Below are 12,177 nucleotides of genomic sequence, written 5' to 3' on the forward strand. Positions count from 1 at the left end.
CCTCTATGTCATCCAGGGATAAAGAGTGAACATAAGAACAAGTGACATTTGCCAAAATGAGTGTCTTATTCCTAATGTGTGTAGCCAATGAATCTTTGATGAATGCAGTTTGGTAGGAGGCTTTCCCTGTTACTGTGCCCGGGAGTCTCCCTGTTGGGCACTTGCATGCAGATGAGCAGCATGAAATCAAAACACCATCTACCTAACACATAAACACGCACATCCTTCAAACAAACTGTAAAAAAAATTGCTAATTAAAAATACATAGCTTGGCTCGACAGGACCTGCAGATGTACATACATTATTCTGTACCCCGCAGGTGAAACTGACAATTGGGTGCTGCTGTAATTGCAACATACAGCACGATATGATGATCTATGTAACTCATGTGAGATGAGATTCCCTTGAGTTGCTAATGTGATCATGTTGAGGGAATCACTCCTGCTCTTCTGTAGTGATGTTTTCAAGCTCTCTGGGGAATTGAGATGTTCATGTGGAGATATGGGGTGAAAGCCATCCTGCTGCCCTTTGTGTCCATCAGTTATGAAGAGGCCGTATTTGTGGCTGAATTAACAAGAGACCCCCTAGGTGACTGGTGCTTGATATCTGCTTCTGATAATCGCAAACAATTCCAGAGGTTCCTACTTTGATTAAAGGAACAAATGTCAAAGCCTATGAGGTGTGTGATATGATATAAGGTAGCTGTTTCCAACAGAAATCATGTTTTATTAATAGGGCATGATGAAAATGGTTCAGTGGTCTTCCACATATTTTTCACTTTCATACCATCCATAAGTGTAAAAGTGTATGTTAAATATGAAGAAATACCAGATAAAGCTGCAGTGGATCCAAAGATGGCAATGAAACCCTGCCACCTTATCAACTCCACCACATCATTTGGGTGGAATTAATGCATGGTTTGCCAAAAAACTATTAAAATTCATAAACGACAACCCCAATACTGGCTTTCTTATTCTATTCAGGTAGGCTGAAAACAAGTTGAGTAAGAGTTGTCAAAAAATGTATTTGTGAGAGCTGACACTGTAAGAATTTTTTTTTTCTAACAGAGTGCTTATGCTTAAACAACCAGGAAGTGAGAAAATTTTACAGAACTTTACAGGATGCTGTTATGGGCCGATGCAAGGGGTATTAACAACAATTTATATGTTCTTTTTAGTTGGAAGACTTTTTCTGTTATACCTGCTATGAAACACATGTTCGGATAACAAGAAGCTGTGTTTAATAGCCTAGCCTGTCAGAGCCACTACCATAACTGCATACCCGTAGACATACATCTTTTCTGTAAATTTGACAGTGTTTGGCTTGATCTTTTGAAGAGCAGATCAATTATGTAAACAAGACCCACCTGCAAGACTAAGCAGCCCTGACATGTACAAACCCTCAGAAAAATAGCTTCTAGGGGATGCCAAAACCAGACATCAACAAACAGGAAAATTGGCCAATCAAGGTTTTGTGGATTTTCAATATAGTGCATGAATAATGCAGATGACTTGACTGACAGGAAGTTCCTGCATATGTTAGTAGGAAGCCATTTGAATTCAGTCTTCCACAGCTATATGATTGGAGTCCCGTCGGTTTGATGTTTCCAAGGTAACCGATGCTTTAACCTAGTGGAAATAATTTTTTCCTTAACATGAACTGAATCAGACGCAAGCTTAAAACTAAAAGTAATTTTAGATGTTACTTTTTGTTTTATTTTGTTTTTCTCATGACACAGGTAGGCACTGGTGGAGTCAGGTTTATCTGTTGACAGATACACCTTGACAAGCCTGAATTCCCTCCAGATATAATGTGGGAGTCCAACCATGTGAGTGCAAAGTAGAAAAGACAGCATGCTAATCTTCCACATCCTGTATGTTTTATCAGCAACTTGTGAGTAAGACTGTTTTCTTGTTGACCACACATTGATGCACACTGGACATCTTTAAAGAACACTAAATTACACATGATGGGCGCTAAAGAATGCTAGTATGCCTATCATAAGAAGATTACAGTGTTAAACATACAGTGCTGTTTATTGTGGGGGGCCGCATGGTGGTGTGGTGGTTAGCACAGTTGCCTCACACAGGTTCAGTTCCCAACTGGGGCCTTTCCGTGTGGAGTTTGCATGTTCTCCCCATGTATGTGTGGGTTCTCTCCGGGTACTCCGGCTTCCTCCCATTGTCAAAAAACATGCATGTTAGGTTAATTGGTGTCTCTTAATTGTCCCTAGGAGTCAGTGTGAGCATGTGTATGGTTGTTTGTCTCTATGTGGCCTTGTGATGGACTGGCGACTTGTCCAGGGTGTACCCTGCCTCTCGCCCTTTGACCGCTGGGATAGGCTCCAGCCCCCCCACAACCCGACAGTTGGATTAAGCGGGTGTAGAAAATGGATGGATGAATGATTATTGTGGATGAAAACAGAAAAATCACAAATCTTAATCTTGTGGCAGCAATACTTTAGCGACATTTACAAAACCAGGCAAGTTAGCGCAAATCCTAAACAGCACCAATGGGAGTGTCCAGTTCTTAAAACTGTGCTTATGTACAAACACAAGTCCAACCAGGGTATTTCAGTAATGACCAAAGTAGTTGATCTAATTAGTGTTTTTTTTTTTAAACGATAAAAAAGCAGACCTGTTGGTAACCAGGCGCCTGTAGTTCACCAATGACACAGGCGCAGATTTTTTCTTGTTACAACACAGCCCATTTAAGCATGACTCTCATTACCTGATCCCTTGAAATATTTAAGATAAGCACTTTGGCTCAGATAAATAAAACAATGACTGTTTTTCACAAGTATAGTAAGCAGTGTGTGTTCCCCTCATGTCTGCCCCCATTTTCTTGGTGTTTGAGTTTTGTCATCCTTCCAGGCTTCTCCACTTCCACATATCTGTACCGTTAAGAGTTCAAGTAGCAGACACATTTCCCAACAGATATTTGCAAGACGTGAATCAGTGCTTCACAGATTAATTTAGTCGGGTTATTGGTCTATAGTTTATATTTTTGGTTCCAGGCTGAGACTGTCTTTTGAGGCAGTCTCAGCCAATATAAATCCAGCTGAGATGGTTTGGGAATGGATGAGAGGAGAGTGAAGGAAAAACATTCCAGGTGATTACATGTAGAAAGCTGACACAATGCCAATCAAAGCAAAAATAGAAACTGTTAGCTATAACTATAATGTGTGTGTGTGTGTGTGTATACATATATAGATATAATATGTGTGCTTTGATCTGAGACATTTAGTCTCTGATAAGCTTATAAAGTAATTTGCTTTCTACTTTTAATCTATAGATTTATGTATTTGCATACATGTCACAACTCATGTAAGCAGGTTTTAGTCTTTTAGGATGTATGTTTGTTTTGATGGAGCTGCACATTGCCCTCTCTTCCTTTCTCTGCATACCATACGTAAAATTAGCTCCAGTAAAGAGCATGGAGCACACAGACAGCTGCAGGAAGTTTAAAGAGGCTGTGTCGCAGCCTCAGGAAATGATCAGGCAAAAAATATTTTATTAATGTACCATTAAAAATTGACTCATGTTCATTACCGTCTCTGTTAACTTTCATCCACTTTGTATGCAGCAAGAGAATTTAATTTCCTCAAAGAAGAGGCATTAATGGTTTGATGCAATGAGCACTGAAAACTATTACATAGATGGCTAAATTAGAGCCAGTGTAAAAGATCTGTCAATCAGGACACTGACACAGTACAGATTCAATAAGTTAGGGACTGCAACTCCTCAAAGGTGCACCCTACCTGTCGCTCAGGGGCAGCGGAGTGACCTTGAACTAAATTAAGCGGTCAAGGAAATGGATGGATGAATAGATAGATGGATGTTTCAGTCAGACATTTAAAAAAAAAAGAGAGATATATGCTTTACTTGGAGGATGGAGGATATAAAATGTAAGCAAATAAAATCAAGGTTAAAAAGAGCTAAAGAAATACAATACATGTGTGATGGGGTTTTTCTTAAAAAGAAAGAACCACACAAGAGATCAATATAAAGTTCAGCTTTTGCAAAAGGGGAGAGCCGTCGCTGCTTCAGCCACAGGTGTGTATGTGTCTAAGCAACCAACAACAATCTCCGACTCCCTCATTGCAGCAGCCTGGTTTTATTTTATTCAGAGATAAGAAAGGGGGAAGAGCTTTACAAAAACAAAGGGTTTCATAGAAAAATCAGAACGTTGTTCGTTTACGTATGCATCTCCAACTGGAGGCAAATCTGCCAATTAGAGTGTGAGACCTTGACGACAATCATACAAAGAGATACATCAATAAACTAGTGTGAATCAGCCATTGTTGGTTTGTAGTGTGAACTCGGGTGAACTCGGTTGACCTCTGGAAGACTCCGTCCTGAGGCATCTCTCTTTGTTCACAAGCACCCTCATTTCCTCGCCACATGACTGGAACTAATGCAGTATATGTCATATAGGATATATATATAGTAAAGCGTAGGAAATGCAGTTAAAGCATAGCAATACAATTAAAGGCACAGTAAGGTAGTTGTAACACAGGGTGTATCATGAGATAAATGTTAAAAACCCTAACAATGTGAATTCTGTATTCTCCGTTTACACAGACTATATCAGCTGCATAGTAATTAAGAAAAGTAAAGGACTTTATTTCTTTAAATGACTTATGAGGATTCTTCAACCCAATATCATGACAGATAGTGAAAAAGCTACTTTGGTCAAAAAAGTTGCAGTTTTACATATAACCTTAAAAGCTTTACTACATGTTCCTGACTCTGTGCTCTACAGTGATACATAGTGATACGCATCAACGCTCTATATCTCTACATGTTAACCTATCTGATGGCGTCCTCTTTCCACGATAGTGTTCAATTGGCTACATAAGCATAAAAGAAGGAAGGAGGGGATGACAGACGGCACAATTTCACTTGTTGCATGATTGCACTTTTTTATTTCCCTCCCATCTGTCATTCCTGACTTTTTTATTGTGCACTCACCTGTGAATGGGTAGACTTGGGAGCTCCAAACCCATTGCTATGTTGGAATTTTACAAAATACATGGTCTCGCCATGACAAAAAATCTGCATCTTTATGGTTTTTCGCATTTTAATATTAAAGAGTTGTGACTCCTCGTGTCACATAAACACCACCCAGCAGAAACCAACAGCCAAGCGTTGTCAACTCACAATTTCAAACCATGGGTTGTGACACTACTGCGTATTGGATAGGTGGATGTATTCCTGTTAAATGTTTTCTGGTGGGACTGAGCTGTGCTACATCAGTGCTACTGGGTTTGGGTCTGTTTGCATTTGTGGCTGTAGTCTGTGCTGAATGTCATCGGGTGAAAGATAGGGTATATTGTGGATAGGTAGCAATTCTATCAGGGAGACAAATTAGACAAACAGCCATGTATTTGTAAGTCACAAATTAATCAGAAGAAAACAAAGAGGTACAGTGGAGACACGCAAGATCCACACAGGAAGGCACAAGCCGAGGTTTGAACCAGAAACCTTTTTTTTGCTATGATATGATGATGCTAATCCTCACAAAAACATCAGGAACACAAAAGTCCCACTTATTTCTTGCTTTGGTATTATGGTGATTTTCAAATTGAAAGCAAATTATCTGTAGTAAGAGAAACATGCTTATCAGCATCTCTTGACACACAATGTTAGTAGGCTGCAAACGTACTGTAAGACAAATAGAAACATTGTGCGCTGTCATTCTGTGCTGATTTCTCTTAAAGACTACTTTCCTTGATCATTTTACCTCAAGTCTCCTGTGTTTTCATTCACAACAATTTCGATAATATGCACATTTTATATTTACTGAAGGCATACATCAGGGACTTGTGTTGGATTGGTTTGGCTTCATCCATAGGCCCTCCTTTCTCACTCTTTTTCACAGGTTTACTCTCTTTTCTCCTGGCACAGCATGTAGTTGTAGTTGTGAGAGCTGGGAAAAGGAATGGAAATATCTTACCCACGTTAGTCCCGGTCCTCAAAATATGCTTAATGCACAAATCTTAATCCATTTCCTTGGCTCACAGGTTTTCTCGTCTGCAGGCCCCAGCTTTGCTCAGTCACTCTAACAATGTTCAGGAAGAACATCAGAAATGATCTGATTCCATTTTTGGAAACCACTCTTCAACAGAGTGATAGGAGACCTATAAACCAAATATTACTTACTGTTCGAAGGTCATAATGAGAAATTGGGTTGCACTGTATCCAAACAACAACATTTAACCATCAGTTAAACAAAACTTGATCCTTCATCCTTAATTTAACAAAAGGTGGAAAATTAGTAAATTCAGTAATCTCCCAGATTCACCAATGCAGTCACAGGATCTGTTCACATTTTTGGTTCGTGGCTACACCTGAAAAAGTGTCATGATAAAGAGATGAACGCAGTCTGACTCTGACTTTAACGATCCCTCAGAGATCAGATGACACTTCAGGGACGCTGGTTTCTTTTCCGACACGCCTCCTCATTTAGAAACCTGCCAGAGACATTTTCCCATTAACATTCTATTACTCAAATTTAACTGATCGAATTAATGAGTCTTGCCTCCCGATGGGATGCTGCTGTCTGCGTTGCTTGATTAAAATAATCTATCTTCATTGGTCAGGACACACAAAGTCGTCAAAGCTACGGCTGAAACATTTCAGTGGAAAAGGGAGAGGGGCTCTGCGTAGAAAAATGGAGGAATGAAGGAAAGAAATCCTATTGACACTTCTGTCGATAGTGACAGTCATACAACCTTATTGCCAATAAGTTTGGACCCTGTATAACATTGAAAAATAAATAAAAGTGAAAAAATTATACGGGACACTTTCGTCAAATTTTGATAGGTGACCTTTAGATGACCTGAGTAGAGGGGGGTGTGGGAGGAGTTAAATGGACTGTATGGTATAGCGCTTTTCTAGTCTAGCTGACCACTCAAAGCACTTCTAACACTACATACCACATTCACCCATTCATACAGCACGTCTTAATGTCTATACTTAACTACATGCTTTCTAATCATTAATACACGCATTCATACACCGATGGATGCATCAGTAGGCAACATGGGGTTCAGTGTCTTGCCCAAGGACACATAGCCCAGGGAAGCTGGAGTTGAACCACCGACCTTCTGATTGATGGGTGACTGCTCTTCCTCCTGAGCTACAGCCGCCCAAGTTAGGGGGAGGAGTTAGGGGAGTGGTTTCAGTGACGTGATTTTGGGTGAGATATAATTGTTGAGTAAATAAATGAAAGAATGGTTCATTTTAGGTTGATTTTAGGAGAGAAGCTGCCATGGGGTTGAGCCCGGATGGGTTCAAAAGTTAGGCTGAAAGCTGTATGTATATCTGAGGGAGTTTCTACAGATGTCCAAGTTTACCATTCTTCATCTCCTATCTGGACACATTGAACACATGAACCTGAGAGAAGCTGCCATGGGGTTACGCCTGGATGGGTTCAAAAGTTAGGTTGAAAGCTATATGTATATCTATATATACCTGGTATGGTTGGACATTCTTATCTGAGGCAGTTAAGGGTGGGGGTGGAGTGTTTCTCCAGATATCTATGTTTACCATTCTTCACCTCCTATCTGGACACACTGAACACATGAAGCTGATGCCCTTCTGAACCTCTGTCAAGTCAGACACTACAGATCAAGCCTGTATTTCTGTAGGAGGGGTATATAATAAAAATGATGCTTCAACCATTTACTATCAGCGTTCCTTAAAGAGAAGACCGGGACCATGGCCTCTGGTACGCAAAAGTTTCCTTTTAAAGTTCTTACAGTGAAAACAATACAATTAATTTAAGAAAGTGTCAATTAAAAAAAACAGCTTTTTTTTTTTAAGGAAATAATGTCAGAGTTGAGGTCCATAGATGTAACGAACAGGATGAATTCTCGGAACTCTTCAGCAGTGAGTAAAATATCTTAATAATGAATATATATGTGTGTATGTTATGTATACTTATATACCACCATGACACATTTCTAACTGTTATTTTCAGAACCTGATCCAAGTGAATTGGAAGATTTTGTGCTACCACAGTCAGATTATGGTACTGGTAATATCAATAACCTCTAACGATTCAAATAATTCAATAAAATAACAAAAACAACAACAACGCTTGTAACTATTTACAAATAACTATCTCAGACAACTCTGAGCATGGGGTTTCCAGGAGGAATCCGGCCGTGTTTGAAGGGGCTATAACTACAATCGTGCCGGACAGTAAACGTCTTACATTGAAGAAAAACAGGATCAGAAGACGCATAATATGCGGTCCGCAAAATAACCCGTTTCCAGCGGTTCCTCCAGCAGCAGCCCACGGCTCCACGGCTCCAAGGGAAAGGAAACAGAATCGGGCGTACATACACCGCCCTGCATTATACTCAGCCGACTCAGTCAGAGCTGAATTCACGGGGAAACCACAGCGCTTCACTACTATGGAAAACCTCGCTCATGACATGAGCGAAGAAGGAGAAAGAACCGTGGAAATCACAGAACCTCTTGAGAAGCTATCGGATGTTCGGGGTAAGTTAAAAGGTGCCATTCTTTATTTATTATTCCTGCTTCTTCTTTCTGTTACTGGGAAAAGTTTACATTCGCGTTTGAATGTGGAGCCGGATTTCCGACATACAACGTCACTGTGTAACTGACGAGTGGGGATAAAAAGAGGACTGAAACAACGTTCTAAATGTCACGCATTCAGTTGAACTGTGTGCATTGTGTAAAATAAGTCTGCCGATATAATGATAACGGACCGTCCAATATCCAGTGCTGCTTTCAATCAGTTCATTATCCGGTAACCTATATGCATCTTTAGCATAGTGTACACTCAAGCATCTTGTTCTAAATGTCTGTTTACTTGTTTTGTTATTAAACTATGTATTGCTCTATTTCGTAGAATTTGAGAATTTAAATCCTGTGAAGTTGGTCAGGTCTGTGGTATCAAATCAACTGAGCAGCAGAGTGTGCTCGAGAAATTTGCTCATTAAAGGATTAATCAGAGGTGTGTTTTCTTTTCTTTACTTTGTAATGTTCACAACCTCGTACTTGAATATTTAAAGTTATTTTTTTATTTTCCTTTCACCACAGAGGCTGTGATCGGATACACCCCAGATTCCTTGCAGACCCACAGCAGAGGAGAAACAGAGCTGTCATACAATGTGAAAAGTCAAGAGCCCTCATGTTCATGCATAGGAGTCAGATTTTGTTACAGAAAATGTCCCGTGACTTGAAGGTAATTTTCAAGTAAACTAAATGTGTCAGTTTTTTATTTTTTAAATTTTGTTTGTTTTTGTTTCCCCCCTCTGAATCATTCTTAAACCTGTGTAAACATGGATAGTCAGACAGCTGGGATTGTTCCAAATTAATTGATTTGAAATGAAGTAGAATCAGCTTTAGACAACCTGTGAGGGATAGCAGAAGGATGACCTACAGCAGGGTATGATTCAGACTTCTTTGGTGGGCTTGAGAACACGCTCCTACATATAAAATGATCCGTTACCTACGTGTGATAGTGAAGAGGATGAAATAACTGAAAATGACCGGGTCAATTTCTTACACGAATTAGATCAAGCCATCCTAAATTTAAATTAACCTATCTCTCCCACCCGCAGTCTGCAAAACGAGTCTTCAGAAACTGTCTCAATAAATCGTGCAGCAGTATCAGAACAAACTCAGCAGCATGGTGGGAATTTGAATCAGGAGATTGTAGACAACCCTGCTCATAATCAGAGAGATTCTCCTCCGCCGATTGAACGTGAACGCTTCAGTAATTTTGAAATAAGGCGTTCTTTCACAGTTCCGCGTCCATGCCTCGGTACTGTATCTGATATTTATGAATTCTACAATGCAGTCACGAGAAATCTTACTGAACTGGCAGAATCAGCGAGATCACTGGCTAGAAGTAACTATATCGTACAGTTAGAATTTGTGAGTGAAGGTATCTCTCAACACATCACAGTTCCCGTCACTGACGAGGAAAATGTAATTCTGAGATGCCTTCAGATACTAACATGGAGTTAATCCTTCAAGTAGTAAAAAACCCCACAGGGGGTTCAAAACACAAGACTGCAAAAACTTAGACTGTGAGTTGCTTCAGAGGAAAAAGTGTCACTTGTACTTTACAGATAATTGTAACAACCAGCTCTGCTTTGCCATCAGCCTCGCACATGTTTCTGACCCTAACCTCACTGATAACCAGGCCTTAGTACAAGGGAGTACAAGGGAGAGAGTGGTAGCAGACGCCTGTATCCTTCAGTGATGTTGGAAAATTTGAAAACATCCTACAGAGGCCTCAGATGACCAAGCTTTGTCTAAATTTGAGACTGATTTCAGAGATCGATCGAACCCTCTCTTTCTGTTATTACTCCAAAACCACTATTATGGCATAAAAAATCTTACAGGTTTTATCGGGTCAAAATACGTCTGCGGATACTGCTACACCAGCTATAATCATCCCCACACGCATTACTGTCCAGGTTACTGCTCCGTCTGTTACGATCCTTCTTGTACTAGCCAACAGTTCAACCCTGTGTTTTGTGCTGATTGTATTAGGAACTGTCGTAACTCGTCATGCTTCACCAGACACAAAGAACCTCGGGAGAGACCCAGAGCCGGTATGTGTGTGAGTGATTGTGACCTGATTGAAAGGTGTCCGTCGTGTAAGAGATTTTATCATGTTGCGATGACTAAAGAAAAAACTCTGCACGTGTGTGAAGGGCTAAAATGCACATCTGTGGTGAGAAATGACCTGCCGATGCTGCAGTAACTCTTGGTGAACACCTATGCTACATTCAACCTCGCGTCGGTAATGATCAACTCGGTGAAAAAATAATCTTCTATTATTTTGAATGCTTTGTCAATGAGAACGATGTACATGTTCCCTTTCTGGTCTGTGCAAAAACGCTGAAAGGTGTAGAGTGGTCTGCCTATGGTCTGGATTGTGTCCAACAATTTCTCCTCCATTTCAGGAGGCCTCGACACAAAGGGTGCACGTTTATTACATACAACGTGCGAGGATACGATAGCTACCTGATCCTCAACGTTATGCTACAGCTAGGTATTAAACCCTCGCTCACCATGCAAAGAAGCAAAACTCTCTGTTTTACAGACCATGATTATGGTTTGAAATTCATCGATAGTTTGTCATTCCTGGCTATGAAACTGAGTATAATGCCAAAAGCAGCGGGCGGCTGTAGCTCAGGAGGAAGAGCAGTCGCCCACCGGAAGGTCGGTGGTTCGACTCTGGCTTCCCATGGCTTTACATGTCGAAGAGTCCTTGGGCAAGACACTGAACCCCACGTTGCCTCCCAGTGTATCACTGGGGTATGAATGTGTGTATGAATGATTAGAAAAAGCAGATTAGATAAGTATCTTAAGACGTGCTGTATGAGTGTGTGTGAGTGGGGGGAATGCGGCATGTAGTGAAGCGCTTTGAGTGGTCAGTTAGACTAGAAAAGCGCTATACAAGTACAAGTCCATTTACCATTTTACCGATCACACCAAGGATTCTTCCCCCACAGATTCTCATCAGAACAGAATTTGAAATACGTGGGACCCTTTCCTTCACCGAGCTACTACTCTGTAGAACTCATGAACCCCCGCGAGAGGGAAGAGTTCGACAGATGGTACGGTGAAGCGTGCAAGGGCACCTTTAACTTTCAGGAACAGAGTCTTCTTTACTGTAAAAATGATGTTGACATACTTTTCCTTAAATTGTGCCTTAAATTCAGGGATCAGTTCTTTAACGTGTGGATCCCCTCACATGCATCGCCATTAAATCAGCCTGTATGAAGGTTTTTGTAACCAACTTTCTGCAGCCTAAAACCTTGACAATACCATCACCCGTTGACTACAGACATCAGTGTAAAACTTTCTCAAATGCATTCATACAGTGGTTGGAGTGGTTATCTTCTAGCAGAAACGTGAACATCCACCATGCATTGAACACGGGGGGGAAAAGAAAATCGGGCCCCATCACCTAGACGGTTACGCAGAAACAGATGTCGTGAGGCAGGCTTTTGAGTTTTATGGCTGCTTCTTTCACGGGTGTCCCATCTGTTATCTGCCTCAGGACACATGTCCGTTGAGGAAGGTATCATTCGAGAAGGTCTATGCAGCGACTCTCTCTTGAGAGAGAACGTGTGCTACAGTCTTTGCATGGTCTGCGTGTGCAGGTCATGTGGGAGCA

General features: G+C 40.8%; 1 protein-coding gene across 1 annotated transcript in view; it reads right to left on the reverse strand.

Annotated features, from left to right (window-relative positions):
- The window catches only part of LOC140310335 (activated RNA polymerase II transcriptional coactivator p15-like), a 109,275-nt gene extending 103,772 nt beyond the window's left edge, over positions 1-5,503 (reverse strand). Inside the window, exon 1 of the mRNA XM_072388609.1 lies at positions 5,499-5,503. The gene's annotated coding sequence lies outside the window, so the exon portion shown is untranslated. The remainder of the gene's footprint in view (positions 1-5,498) is intronic.
- Between the last annotated feature and the right edge of the window lie 6,674 nt (positions 5,504-12,177).

This window comes from Leuresthes tenuis, unplaced genomic scaffold (assembly GCF_036924035.1).
Source record: "Leuresthes tenuis unplaced genomic scaffold, fLeuTen1.0.hap1 SCAF_6, whole genome shotgun sequence".
NCBI classification, from domain to species: Eukaryota; Metazoa; Chordata; class Actinopteri; order Atheriniformes; family Atherinopsidae; genus Leuresthes; species Leuresthes tenuis.